General features: G+C 41.7%; 1 protein-coding gene across 1 annotated transcript in view; it reads left to right on the top strand.

The window, feature by feature from the left end:
* Positions 1–653: 653 nt before the first annotated feature.
* The window catches only part of LOC124715651, a 622,306-nt gene continuing 609,279 nt past the window's right edge, over positions 654–13,680 (top strand). The window contains exons 1-2 of the mRNA XM_047243112.1: positions 654–796; positions 1,068–1,125. The gene's annotated coding sequence lies outside the window, so the exon portion shown is untranslated. The remainder of the gene's footprint in view (positions 797–1,067; positions 1,126–13,680) is intronic.

A 13,680-nucleotide genomic window follows, 5' to 3' on the forward strand; every position in this document is an offset into this window, starting at 1 on the left:
TGTCTGAAGTTCGCGCCAATCATAGAATGGTATCCTGTACTTCTCTTGAGCCATGACTGTGAATTATCTATTGAATTAATAAGTTTTTCAATTTTTATTTGTTGTACTGTAAAAGATGGGCCCATAATCTGTTTGCTAAGCTAGAAATTATCAGGTATCTAGATAAATATCATCAATTTATTACTTATCGCATTTACAATTACTACCCACAGTGCAATCATGAAGAACAGGTACCGACAGAAGAAAAAACACAGAAAAAATCACGTACAGAAAACAGATGGAAAACAAATCAAAGCATAATTATGAGACCGACGTTACTTCAATCAGCACTCCCTATAGAGGTGCTGCTTCAACATGTTCCGTTGACATCTAGTGTGAATCGGCTTAAGTCATTCTGGACATCTTTCATACATTTCAGACGTGCTATTTTATGAACACCTAATCACAATATGCTCTACGAAGTTTGTGTATAAAATTACGAAAATTCAAAGGCATCATATTGTTTATTTATTGTAATAAACTATTTAAACCATGGATACATTATGCTGGCGCCAATTCATAGATATTACGTGCAACACAGTGTGCTTACATTACTGATGTGTTCTCTTTGTCGTGAGATCTTTGCCTCGATGCTATGTGACAGGTGGTCTGTTTGTATTGAGAGTTCAAGAAGGGAAAGGGTGTGTTTCAGGCGCGGTGGCGAAGTTTTGTTTCCCATGGTCAATAAAGCACGGAGCTATGTGTAATATGTTTGAAAGTCATATTTTATGTGCTCACGACTCATTAATTGCCCCATGTAAGTAAACGATGTGGAACTTTGCTTGATTAGAATTAGGCATGGATTTTCAGTTAACTTCAATAAAGTTTTTCTACGAACACCTAACTTTTACAAAGCTTTCTTCTTACAAGAATCGCCCTTACAGTTCCTGGATTTTGTCCAGGACCACATAATTTAGATAGCTAAAACAATAGGTGGAAAATTCGTATGTACAGTTTTGTTTATTATGATTTGGCAATGTATGTGGAATTTGTATCTCTAGCTGGTTGCAAAAATATTTTGTTTACAGCGTGTCATTGCCCTTCGACTCCCAAGAGTCCAATCCGAGTTACTAATTTTTCATATTTGTGAGTATTATTTCAGTTTTCAAGCCTGCTGCATCAGTGTCTGCTGCATGGTGGAGGAATGGGTGCTTGGAAGGGGCATGTGGAATTATTGATAATCGATAAATTATTAGTTGAATGTGGTGCATTTTCGATCTCGAGGAGTGTGTATTCCCTTTCAACAGAATTCTATGCCCGTGTGTACTTCGTGTGTTCATAGCTGTAGCGTTTCTGTCAAATGAATAGTTTTGTGCATTCAGTTGACAGACTTACATTGAGTGTTGTTTTCGTGCAACAAACAATATTCATGTTGCGCTGACGTAACCAAATGGACTTTTTATGGAGTGTTAGTATCTTATTGAATAGCAGGTTAAAGAGTTCCACAAGTGAAATTTACGTGTGGGCTACATCAGACATACGTGAAAAAACGAAGTTCATCCGTGCAATTGAGACCTCCCAAAGAATTGATTTGGTTTTTCATAGTTAGCAGTAAGTATCTTCTTCATTTCTAAATGCCTGGAGATCGAAAATAATACCACTAATGTCATGATAAGTGAATATTTCTTGCAGGTGCTGGGTGTTTAATTTTCTTCTGCGATGAAACTGTTTGTGTGTGTGTGTGTGTGTGTGTGTGTGTGTGTGTGTGTGTGTGTGTGTGTGTAAAATTTCCCATGTAAGCTGAGAGGAGAAGAATCATGTAGTTGTATTGTATTGGGAGAGAATTATAATTGGCACCGGAAAGAGCTGCTGCTTGGCCTTTCAGTTTGGTGCAAATATTATGCTGTCTGACCGAATACAGTTCATCTGTTTGGTTCTATTTCAATATGATATGGTATTGACTTCAGTTTTTCTAAAACTGTGTTACTTTATTTAAATTGGCATCAGGATGTGTGTTTCAGTCTAAAATAATTGTAGCAACAAACTTCATACACTGTCTGAAGTCATGTCCTCATAGTGACTTCATATTTTGCCCATCCTCTAACCTGATGTGCAGAATGGTACAATATAAATAATTGTAATATGTCTATTTAAATTTAATAATTTATTGAAAGTAAGAACTTAGCTGCAGAGAAGAAAGAAAAAGAAACTTAGTGCATTTGTGCAGTCTGACTCTTTCAAGGAGCAACAAAGATAGGAGGGATCATCAACAAAAGCATTTTACATCCCCAGTTCATATGATGCACCCAGTTAGATTTGTAATATTAGCCAAGAAATTGAATCCCAATGACTCATCACTATTTTTACTGAAGTTATCATCCACGTTTTTGTCATGTAGGTTTATAGCAATATTCTACATTTCAATAGCATCAGTGATTGTGAAAACTGAGGCATTAAGTGAATATCTTAAATCCAAAATGGGCTTTTTTAAGATTAGAAATAACTCTGGCATTACTCTAATAATTTTCTGCATCATTTTGTCGCATTTGTCATTACTATGATTACCAGTGATGTTCAAATTTTGAATGTCTTCATACTCTGTGTAACTGCAGTGAACCCTCAGTTTTATGTGCTGTGTGCAGCCTCCATATGTAACTAATGACTTCGAAGACAAATGTGATAAGACTGCAACAAAAACTATTAGAATAATAATCTGTTTTGAACATATATCCACATGACATGCCAAACTTTCATAAACTGTGGTGGTATTACAGAGGGGTCATTACTTGCATGTCTTTCATACAGGCACTTCACACGTCAATAGCCATGCATGTTACAGCACCACTTGTGGGACAGGGAGGTGCACCGGTCACAGATTGTATCTGCCTGGCAGGTTAGTGATGTGGGTCAGTGTCCCAGCCAGCCTGGATGTGGTTTTTAGGTGGTTCCTACATCCCATTAGGTTAATTTCGGGCTGTTACCTGAGTCCTGCATCAGTTACATAAGTTGCTAATATTTAAAAAACTCACTTTCACATGAATAATACCACACATAGACAGTTGCGGTACATTTACTCCATCCCGGGGATTATGGGTTGGCAATAGGAAGTGCATCCAGCCACCTCTTAAATTAACCCTGCTAAATCCGTTAAAAACCATGCCAACCCTGTGCAAATGTGAGACAAAGGCACAACAAAAAAAAAGGCTTTAACACACAGTCACTGTTACAGAGATTGTCATATGAATGAAATAATGTTTTGCACGGCCTGTTATTATTTGGTACATAACAGTTTAAATGTATAACATGCCTCATTATCAAGCTAATATGCCATTATTGTTAGTGCATCTGACAGACAGATGCCAGGTAATACAATAGTGAAACATACAGCTGTAGCATAGCCTTTTTTCGAATGCTCTTAAGCAACCTTGTATGTTTATGTGGCAGGTATTTATTATTATTATTCACATTCTCAAAGAGAGTTAGTGGTTCAGTCTCTGCCCAGAATTCCTGTCAGTAACTAAGTTCCAGTGATTGGCATTAGTGGTGCCTAATTGGGAAGAGTAATTTTTGTACAGAAATGTCGGGGTATTGGTTGCCCACATTTCAGGCTTCACTCTAGACATTTTGCTGCAGTGTGTGTTATATTGTGAAAACTGGCATAGACCTTTCCTTTCATGTAGGATAGGGTCTCACATGTGGAAGTTGATGTTCAGGTAAATGGGTGGTAGACTGTAGCTTTCAGACATTATTTCTGGTTCTGCGTCATTTATTGTCAGCATCCAGTTAGTCAGATTTTATCTTTTCCTCAACATCTATGCGTTTCCTTTGCACTAGCATTGATGTTTGTAATAAATCATTTCTTTCAAAAAAAAAAAAAAAAAAAAAAAACTGCAGCACTATGATGTTCATAAATTACACATAGAACTTCAGAGTGAATTTTGACTTGGCAGTGGAGTGTGTGCTGTTATGAACCTTCTTGGCAAATTAAAAATATGTGCCAGATCGTGACTTGAACCTGGCACCTTTGCCATTCACAGGTAAGTTCTCAACCAGCTGAGCTACCCAAGTACAACTCACAGATTTACTTCTGCCAGTATCTCATCTCCAATCTTCTAAATTTCACAAAAGTTCTCCTGGAAAACTTTCAGGACTAGTACTCCTGAAAGAAAGGATATTGCAGAGAGATGACTTAGTCACTGCCGTGTCAGATGTTTCCAGAATGAATTTTTTGCTCTGCAGCAGTGTGTGTGTACTGATATGAAAATTTTCGATGGATTAAAGTTGTGTGCCAGACTGAGACTCAAGCTCAGGACCTGAGGAGATGAGGAACTGGACATAAAGCTGTGAGGACAGATCATGAGTTGTGTTTGGGTAGCTAATGTGGTCAGCACTTGCTCGTGAAAGGAAAAGGTCCAAGGTTCAAATCCTGGTCTGGCACACATTCATCCACCAGGGAGTTTCATATCAGCACACATTCTGCTGCAGAGTGAAAATTCGTTGTGGAAACCTCTGCCAAACTGTGGCTAACCCATGTCCCCATAATATCCTTTCTTGCAGGAATGCTAATGCTATATCTTCTGGTAAACCTTGCGGGATGTAAGGTCGTGGTCCATGAAACTCTTCAGCTCCTAGCGTTTCGTCCAGTGCTTCGCTGGACATCTTCAGAGGGGTGTTTCTCCTCCGGTGAGTCTTGCCGGCAAGACTCACCGGAGGAGAAACACCCCTCTGAAGATGTCCAGCGAAGCACTGGACGAAACGTTAGGAGCTGAAGAGTTTCATGGACCACGACCTTACATCCCGCAAGGTTTACCAGAAGATATGTCATCCAGTCGTGAAAGCCTTCATACTATGAATGCTAATGCTGCCAGTTACAATGGGAAACTTCTGTGGAGTTTGACGTTAAGAAGGCAGGAGATGAGGTACTGATGGAAGTAAAGTTGTGAGGATGGGTCATGAGTCACACCTGCCCCCAAAAAGCATTGGGACCAGGTTTGAGTCCTGGTTTGGCACTCAGCTTTAAGCTGCAAGGAAGTTACATTCAGAGTTGCTTAGTGGGGACTTTCCATTTAATTTACTCTTAGTAGCTCATGTTTTTATTAAGTTCTGGTGCTGTTTTAATACAATGGTGCTGTTCATGGCTTGTATTGAGGGCAAATGTCCACCATAACTTAGATGTTTCATGGTGTCCATATTATGGCTTTAGACAAATTCTGGGATGGTCCTGTAAGCAGGCCATAATGAGTTCTGTCTGAAATCTTTTGTTCAGCTGAGCTACTGAGAGATCCCTAACCACCTCAGTGTGAATGACGTTTCACTTTTATTTGCCTTCTTTGTTGCTATTGTTTGGGTTTTAACTCCTGCATTCCCTCTCCTTTTTCAGTGGGAGAAACTTTTTTCAAGACATAAATAAAGTACTTGCAGTTGATGATAAAGTCCTTCATGGGAACTGGGGAATGTAAGAGAGAAGTATTGATAGTGAGAGATCAGCTATATTTGCTACAACAGAAAGATGTAAATATCAAGTATGAAGCTGCAGTAGAGCTGTTCAGCACATTACAGGGAAATCACATAAATGAAGTAAAGATATTTTAACCCATTAAGTAGCAGGCCTATGAGTACTGCATCTCCGTACAAGTCATCGTCACATTTAGGGAAAGATAAAGTGTTTTTAGAAATGGGAAATTAACTGAACAGTGTTTCTGATTTGAATTTGTATCTTCCAAAACTGAACATGCTTGGCAGTAAAAGAGTGATCTGCAATCTTTTTACATAGAAAAAACATATTTTCAGCCAGTCAGTCATAATTTATTATTTGAGTTTACTAGTTTCAGACACTGTCACCCAACTCCAGATCATATTCATAGTTACACAGTTACCAGCCTTACAGGTATTATTTTGTAAATATGAGTATGATTTGTGGGTGAGCAATAGTATCAGAGACAGGTAATCATGAAATAATAAAAAGCAACTGACAGACTAAAAAAGGTGTTTAAGAAAAAACCCTTTCCTTATGCTGTGTCATAGGACAACCGCTACACTGTTATCTGATTGTACTGTAAAAAACTTTGTGTCCAGATGTTTTTCGTTTAAAACACAAAGAAAAATATTCAGCAAATAATGTGTTGAAATTGTGTTTGAAAAAGTTAATAAAAATTTAAAAAAATAAACCCATGGTTAATCAGCTTTCTCTTTTTCCCAAATTTCACAACTTTGATAATTTTACCAAAATATATTTAATTTAATGAAGCTTGTTCCTGCTGATCATGGGAAATAAAAACAGTGTTTTGAAATTTGATCTTCAAGCATATGCAGGTATTTCGCAAATGAAAAAAAAACTCATACACATCCTCTGGACGTGTGGTTTTTTCCCTGGGAACCTTATTTTTTGTTTTGGGATTAAAGTGGGAAAGTTGGGCTGTATTGATATGCCTAACATGCATTGCAACTACATGGAAAGAATGGTTCTGTCTATATTCTCAGGTAATACATGTGTAATAGATGCTGAAATGTCAAGTAAATGCTACAGATCAGGTGTTGTAGTCGTAAATAAAATTGTATTTGAGGGATATTAATGTGTATTGGCGCACTTTTCCTGTGCTTCCTTGTTTCGCCCTTATATTTTATTTTTGGGTAGACCTGAAGATTGTGTAACATAAACATCGCCGAAATTTGTTTATTACAGTTAACACATTCAAATTGTACACTGGTTAGTCGCGATGTTGTCATCCAGTACACGGTAACTTATTTGCAGGTATTGTTTATGTTTCCATGTCATTTGAAGGCTTTGGATCTGTGCAAGACTTAAACACGCTTCACTGAAGACGTTTTTTTTCGTCCTATACTTGTCGCGAAATCAAAAAGTAAAGGGAATTGATACTCGGAACAAGAGTCCTGCAACCGCCTAGGAATATCTGGAGAAATGCTGTAGGTGATGCTGCAGTTAGTAGCCTAAAAAGTTTTATCCTGTTTTACCAGCAAGTCTGCTAAACATTGTGAAAGTTAGTCATACTATAACAGGTTTCTAGCCCGGGTGGCCGAGCTGTCTTCTTGAGCATTGCCCTTAAAGCAATATCACACGCTCGGATGTTACGCATGCAGCTGATTAAACGAAAGTCCATCAATTCCGCGAAAATTTCTGAAATTGACCTTTGCAGTTTATTCCTTACAGAACGTTTGAAGCACTGCGTTTGAGAAAGACACTCGATCATTTTTTATCAGATCTTTTGTTAACTGTTTCCTGATATGGGTATCTTCTTGGTCTTATTTTAGAGATAGACGAACCTTGCTAAATATCTGAACGATAACTGAGAGAAGGCTAACTTTTGGTCAAACTAACATGGCTCTGGGTTGGTGCAATCCCGAAGTCTGAACGCTACAACTCTTTAATTTGGAAAGTTGAATACGAATGTCCTCCTCTTATGGTTTACACCTAAATAATTTCTAGCGGATTTCGAAATTACACTACAGGCCATTAAAATTGCTACACCACGAAGATGATGTGCTACAGACGCGAAATTTAACCGACAGGAAGAAGATGCTGTGATATGCAAGTGATTAGCTTTTCAGATCATTCACACAAGGCTGGCGCCGGTGACGACACCTACAACGTGCTGACATGAGGAAAGTTTCCAATCGATTTCTCATACACAAACAGCAGCTGACCGGCGTTGCCTGGTGAAACGTTGTTGTGAAGCCTCGTGTAAGGAGGAGAAATACGTACCATCATGTTTACGACTTTGATACAGGTCGGATTGTAGCCTATCGCGATTGCGGTTTATCGTATCGCGACATTGCTGCTCGCGTTGGTCGAGATCCAATGACTCTTGGCTGAATATAGAATCGGTGGGTTCAGAAGGGTAATAGGGAACGCCGTGCTGGATCCCAACCGCCTCGTATCACTAACAGTCGAGATGACAGGCATCTTATCCGCATGGCTGTAACGGATCCTGCAGCCACGTCTCGATCCCTGAGTCAACAAATGGGGACGTTTGCAAGAAAACAACCATCTGCACGAACAGTTCGACGATGTTTGCAGCAGCATGGACTATCAGCTCGGAGACCATGGCTGCGGTTTTACCCTTGACGCTGCATCACAGACAGGAGCGCCTGCGATGGCGTACTCAACGACGATCCTGGGTGAACGAATGGCAAAACGTCATTTTTTCGGATGAATCCAGGTTCTGTTTACAGCATCATAATGTCGCATCTGTGTTTGGCGACATCGCGGTGAACGCACATTGGAAGCGTGTATTCGTCATCGACATACTGGCGTATCACCCAGCGTGATGGTATGGGGTGCCATTGGTTACACGTCTCGGTCATCTATTGTTCGCATTGACGGCACTTTGAACAGCGGACGTTACATTTCAGATGTTTTATGATCCGTGGCTCTACCCTTCATTCGATCCCTGCGAAACCCTACATTTCAGCAGGATAATGCACGACCACATGTTGCAGGTCCTGTACGGGCCTTCGTGGATACAGAAAATGTTCGACTGCTGCCCTGGCGAGCACATTCTCCAGATCTCTCACCAATTGGAAACGTCTGGTCAATGGTGGCCGAGTAACTGGCTCGTCATAATACGCCAGTCACTACTCTTGATGACCTGTGGTATCGTATTGAAGCTGCATGGGCAGCTGTACCTGTACACGCCATCCAAGCTCTGTTTGACTCAATGCCCAGGCGTATCAAGGCCGTTATTAGGGCCAGAGGTGGTTGTTCTGAGTACTGATTTCACAGGATCTATGCACCCAAACTGCGTAAAAATGTAATCACATGTCATTTCTAGTATAATGTATTTGTCCAATGAATACCCGTTTATCATCTGGATTTATTCTTGGTGTAGGAATTTTAGTGGCCAGTAGTGTACTTCAGTCAGATGTCGGCTTGACACGGTCATTAGGGCATCAACAGGTCCCATCCACCGCGACTGCGTCAATGCAGCGCGACAACTTGAATGGCAAATGCAGAACATTATATTCTGAAATTGATTACAGCGTACGGCAACATGCGATTGTCGTACCTCGTAAGCTGTCGCTTTTCGCGTGTGCTATTATACGGCCACAAATACTGCTAGTTGTAGTTGTATCTTCACGTTCTATTCTAAACGCTTGAGTCGTTATTACACTGTGTAATCGTGTGTACGGGTCTGGATAGAAAGACATGGGGGGAGGGGAGGAGAATCATCGGACCGAGAAACCGCAGACGCACAGCTGTGCTTGCACAAATCAAATCAATCTATAAAACTTGTGGGGGGATATCAGCACCACGGGAGAATAACAATTTTTAGTCTCATGTCGGCAATGAGTGACACTAAGATCGCTCACTAGGAATATCGTTCCACTACTTCAAGGAGGTCAACAGAAAAAGTTTGTAAAGATCAAGAAGTACTTTGAAGAAAAAGTTATACAGAACGAAACTTGTTATAGAACAACATTTAGAAGAAGATAACACAGTGTTTAGGGTTCCCACTAGGCGGAAACAGCGGCCGAGGAGGAGGGAAAAAAAGGCAGGAAAAATGAACGAGAGAAAATGAATATTGGCGCTAGAGTAGGCTGAAGAAATGAAGGCAGAAACAGCAACCAGTTGCGAGAGCTCTCTTGAAATTATCTTCCCGTGAGCTAGCTATCTCCCCATGAGCTAGCTTGCAAGCCTGTGGGAGTTCATACTCAGATGGTGATATTTTCAGAAAATTGTAGCTCGTTAGCTCTGTGAATAGTTTGTGTTGGACTACAAACCCATAGTGGGGCGGGGAGGGGGGGGGGGGTTCGATCTGCAGTGAGTCTAAGGACGTTTCTGTCTCTTATAGCTTCTTTTACGTCTGGCCGTGATTTGTCTGCGTGAAAAATGGTGTGTTACTTAGCCGGTTCTAAGTCTACAGTAAAGTTGGTTCGGAAGTGGGGGACAGGGAAGGCATACCACGTTCAAGAGGACCACGTCTACTGAAGCACTGCATTGTTCAAACCAACCTTAGCTTTTCATTTCTGGTAGAACTATGTGCATACCGTCACCGAGGTAGTGACCATGTCCTAGAAGCAAGAAATGCATGCGGAACACCCGTGGTTCACTCACTGTATAGGAAAATGGTTTCAGGCACACGACAGTGAAATCCCTTAACACTGTCCCCTCCATATCCGACGCATACCATATTATACCATATATGTCGTACACATTATAACATCATCGAGCTCCAAGTTTCAACTAATAACCCAATACTTAGTGGCTTACAGCAATTGCGTGACGTCTTCGTGAACACCTAGTCTCATCGTCCTTTAATCTTCGTACATTATAATTTGAAAAAAATGCATGTAGCGACAGTTTGCATCTACAGCTAGCTATCTGGGTGTAGAAGGTGGTGCCCCTAATGTTAGATTATATTATCACAGTATATGTTTCTAGTTAAGATCTAATAGCTGTTTTTGGCAAGGTCGGTTAGTGGCTTTATGCTTGATCAAATTTGGCTGTGGCTAGGAGGGAGGTAACTGTAACCTGTTTCAGGAACGACTCCAGCTTTAACGTTGACTGACTGAGGGGAAATGACGGGAATCTTGATCGTTATATCTGGACAGACATATGAATCAATGCCAAGGTGTAGGTGCTCGTCCGTTTGTGGGCACTGGGACTTCGGACACTGGCGATTATGCTACGTGGCCTTTGTTGTGGTCGGATGACGCCCATGGGGAGAGCCCTCAGTCGGAGTAGGCAGCATCATGATGGATACGCGGTGTTATGAAATGATCAGAGTTATCAGACAAGTGGATGCGAGACTCTGACAATTCCTTCAGACAGACCGCAATTTGGTGCAGATTGTTACAATGCTAGGAACTTCTCCCCCTTGGCCACGCCGTGGGAGGAAAACAAAACCAAATGAGTTGCAGACACTTTCTCCGCTCAATTCGTGGTTTGTATCCGAACAGATGGAGTCTCTATTAAACCAGTGTTGTTTGTGGAGACTACTGAAAATGTATTTGTTGAACTCCTTTACCTTAATAAATTACAAAATAGTTCTATCTATTCAGTCCTGGACATTACTCTCTTGTAAACAAGTTTGTGATGTACCTGTTACTATAATAAACCTAAGACGCTAAACATGGTGCAGGGTTTAATTTTTATGCGGGACATAATATGACAGATGGATGAAAAACTGCCCAAAGAATTGGAGAAGTGAGGAATCCACTTTGTCCTAGTGAGGTTCAAGACCTGTCAGATAGCAAGGTTGAGCAACCCTCCTCACTATTGAGGGATATTCGCTTCCATATAAGGTCAAAATCACGATTTATCACTGCTATGTATTTTGCAATCTAGATGGGGTCTTCCTAGTGTATGTATGACTCAATTCGTGGAGACTGTGGCCAGCCACCAAACAGAAATTAACCATTCACGGTGAGTTCAACTTTCTGCGTCGGTTGCGGGAAAGATCGCCCTCCCCGATCCCTGAACTGTGTTACCATAATTAAGGAACACAAAATACAGGAACTGAAGGTCTCTGATCACGTTTCATATTTTGAAGCTTGGAAAGAAATAGATGGTCTATATACTGTCTCCATGATATCGATTTTTTTGCCATTGCTGTGGGCACGTACCTGGTGCATTTACTCCATTGATGTCGAGCTCTGATAGTCACGCAAATAAATTACACTGTGAGGGCAATAGGTCCTTACTTCTCGTGGTTCCAGCAGAGTCATATTCAGGAACCACTCCCTGCACCCAGCTTTCCCTTTTGGGAACCCTGTCCTTGGAAATCCACAGATAAACAACCTGACGTCAGCCCGGGGATGAAGGAGCCACGGACTGTTTGTCCCAGGGCTACTCACTCCTCTTCCACTCACACATACACAGTGGATAAGCATTCAGCATTCGCAAAATCCTGGCTGCCTAAAACAGTGAAAGAGGAAAGGAAGAAATCTCGGGAGAACGCTACCCCTGAGAGGCGATATCCGCCGCCCCCCCCCCCTTTCCATCGTCAGACTCCGAACTAACGTTCGTTGATGTTTCACCCCCCCCCCCTCCCCTCCAATAACAGTTATTCTAGGCTATGACCTGCTCTCCTGACCCCTTCTTGTCTAACCAAAGCAGCCTTAACGCCATAATTCTTTGGAACTGCACTGGACAGTACTGTCACCTATCAGGTCAACTACTAATTTTCTCCTATTCTGAGATCTGTGTTGCTTTTGAAGAAAAACAGCTCTCTAGCAATCATTCTGCATTTTCTTGGAACCATACAGGTCCTGAGAGAATTTCTGGAGGGGCCTGTACATTTGTTCGTACAGAGGTCATCCACGTGTTGATTCCCTCCCCTACCATAATGGAAGCAATAGCAGTGCAAATGCAAAGCCCAGCGATCACCATTTGTAACGTTTATATATTCCCAGGTAGGGCACGTTAATCTGACAACTCCATGATTTAGTTCAGAAGTCGTATACACTGACAACCGTACAGTTGACAGATAAACTGATTTTGCCTACACAAATGAAAGTTGCAGTGAACTACACTCCCTACCAAACTGATGCAGTTTATTCATTGCAGAACTGATGGTCATTGCTCGAGGCCTAAGTCATGTTTATTTTTGCACCAGTGAGATGTCCTTAATTAGCAGTGATTCCTTGAGCAGTCTTCAGGCTATCAATCAGTGCTACCTTTGACGTCAATTGATTGTGACTGTCTAGGATCTCTCTTCCAACCTCCGTCAAGCTGGATGGTCGATTGTCTTTGTCTGGGCCCCAAGTGTCGTTGGGTCCCAGGGAATGAACATGCTGACCAGTTGGCTACCTATATTCCCCTTCAGAGCGGGAATACTGGATCCAGACTTTGTCAGCCCTATGCCCTCAGTTATTGGAAGCATGGAAGAAGGATTGATGTACACTGGTTTCTACAAACAAAAAATGCAAGCAATAAAGGGGGCCACGACCATGTGGCAGTCTTCCCTTCATGCTTCTTGCAGGGAATCTGCCATCCTGTCAGCTTCACAGTAGCCACATTTGGCTGGCTCATGGTCACGTTTTATGTTTTATGACATGAGAACCTTCCTCCTCTCTCCCCCCCCCCCCCCCCCCCCTCCCCGGTTGGTGTGGTGCCCATCTGATTATGACACCCATCTTACTGAACTGCTGCCTCCATTTGGCCACCTTAAAGCAAAATGTTAAAACTGGTGACACGCTACCTCTGGTACTAGTGGGTAATGCGAAAGTGGCTGGTCTGGTGGAGTTATATTCCACCCATGAAGGTGGTTTCTGCTCCTCTGTGAGCTAGGGCACATTGGCCTCTTCAGCCACATGATGGATTGGAAGGAGGGTCCATCACCTGCTCTGACCCAGGGGACCCATAGCTGTGCTTACTTGGTGGTCTGGCCTGGCTCCAGCACTTCCCACCTTTTTAATTCATCATATTCTGTTACCTCTGCTGTCGGTTTTCTGTCTCGTCGTCATTGTTCTCTTTCCTGATATTTCATAAAGTTACCGATGTTGTATGTTTTCTTGTGGTAACTGAGAGTGAGAAAACACTGGTCAGATGCAAGGCCACGACTCCCATTGCATAACATGTCCCAGGGTCCTCCAACTCCACCCTCTTATCCTCTCTCACTTTTGACCCTCTTATCCTCTCTCTCTTTTGACCCTCTTATCCTCTCTCACTTTTCACCCTCTTACCCTCTCTCACTTTTACTAACTTCTATCTCTTTGTTTTTTTAATTCTCAGTTACAAGG

This window comes from Schistocerca piceifrons, chromosome 1 (genome assembly GCF_021461385.2).
Source record: "Schistocerca piceifrons isolate TAMUIC-IGC-003096 chromosome 1, iqSchPice1.1, whole genome shotgun sequence".
NCBI lineage: Eukaryota > Metazoa > Arthropoda > Insecta > Orthoptera > Acrididae > Schistocerca > Schistocerca piceifrons.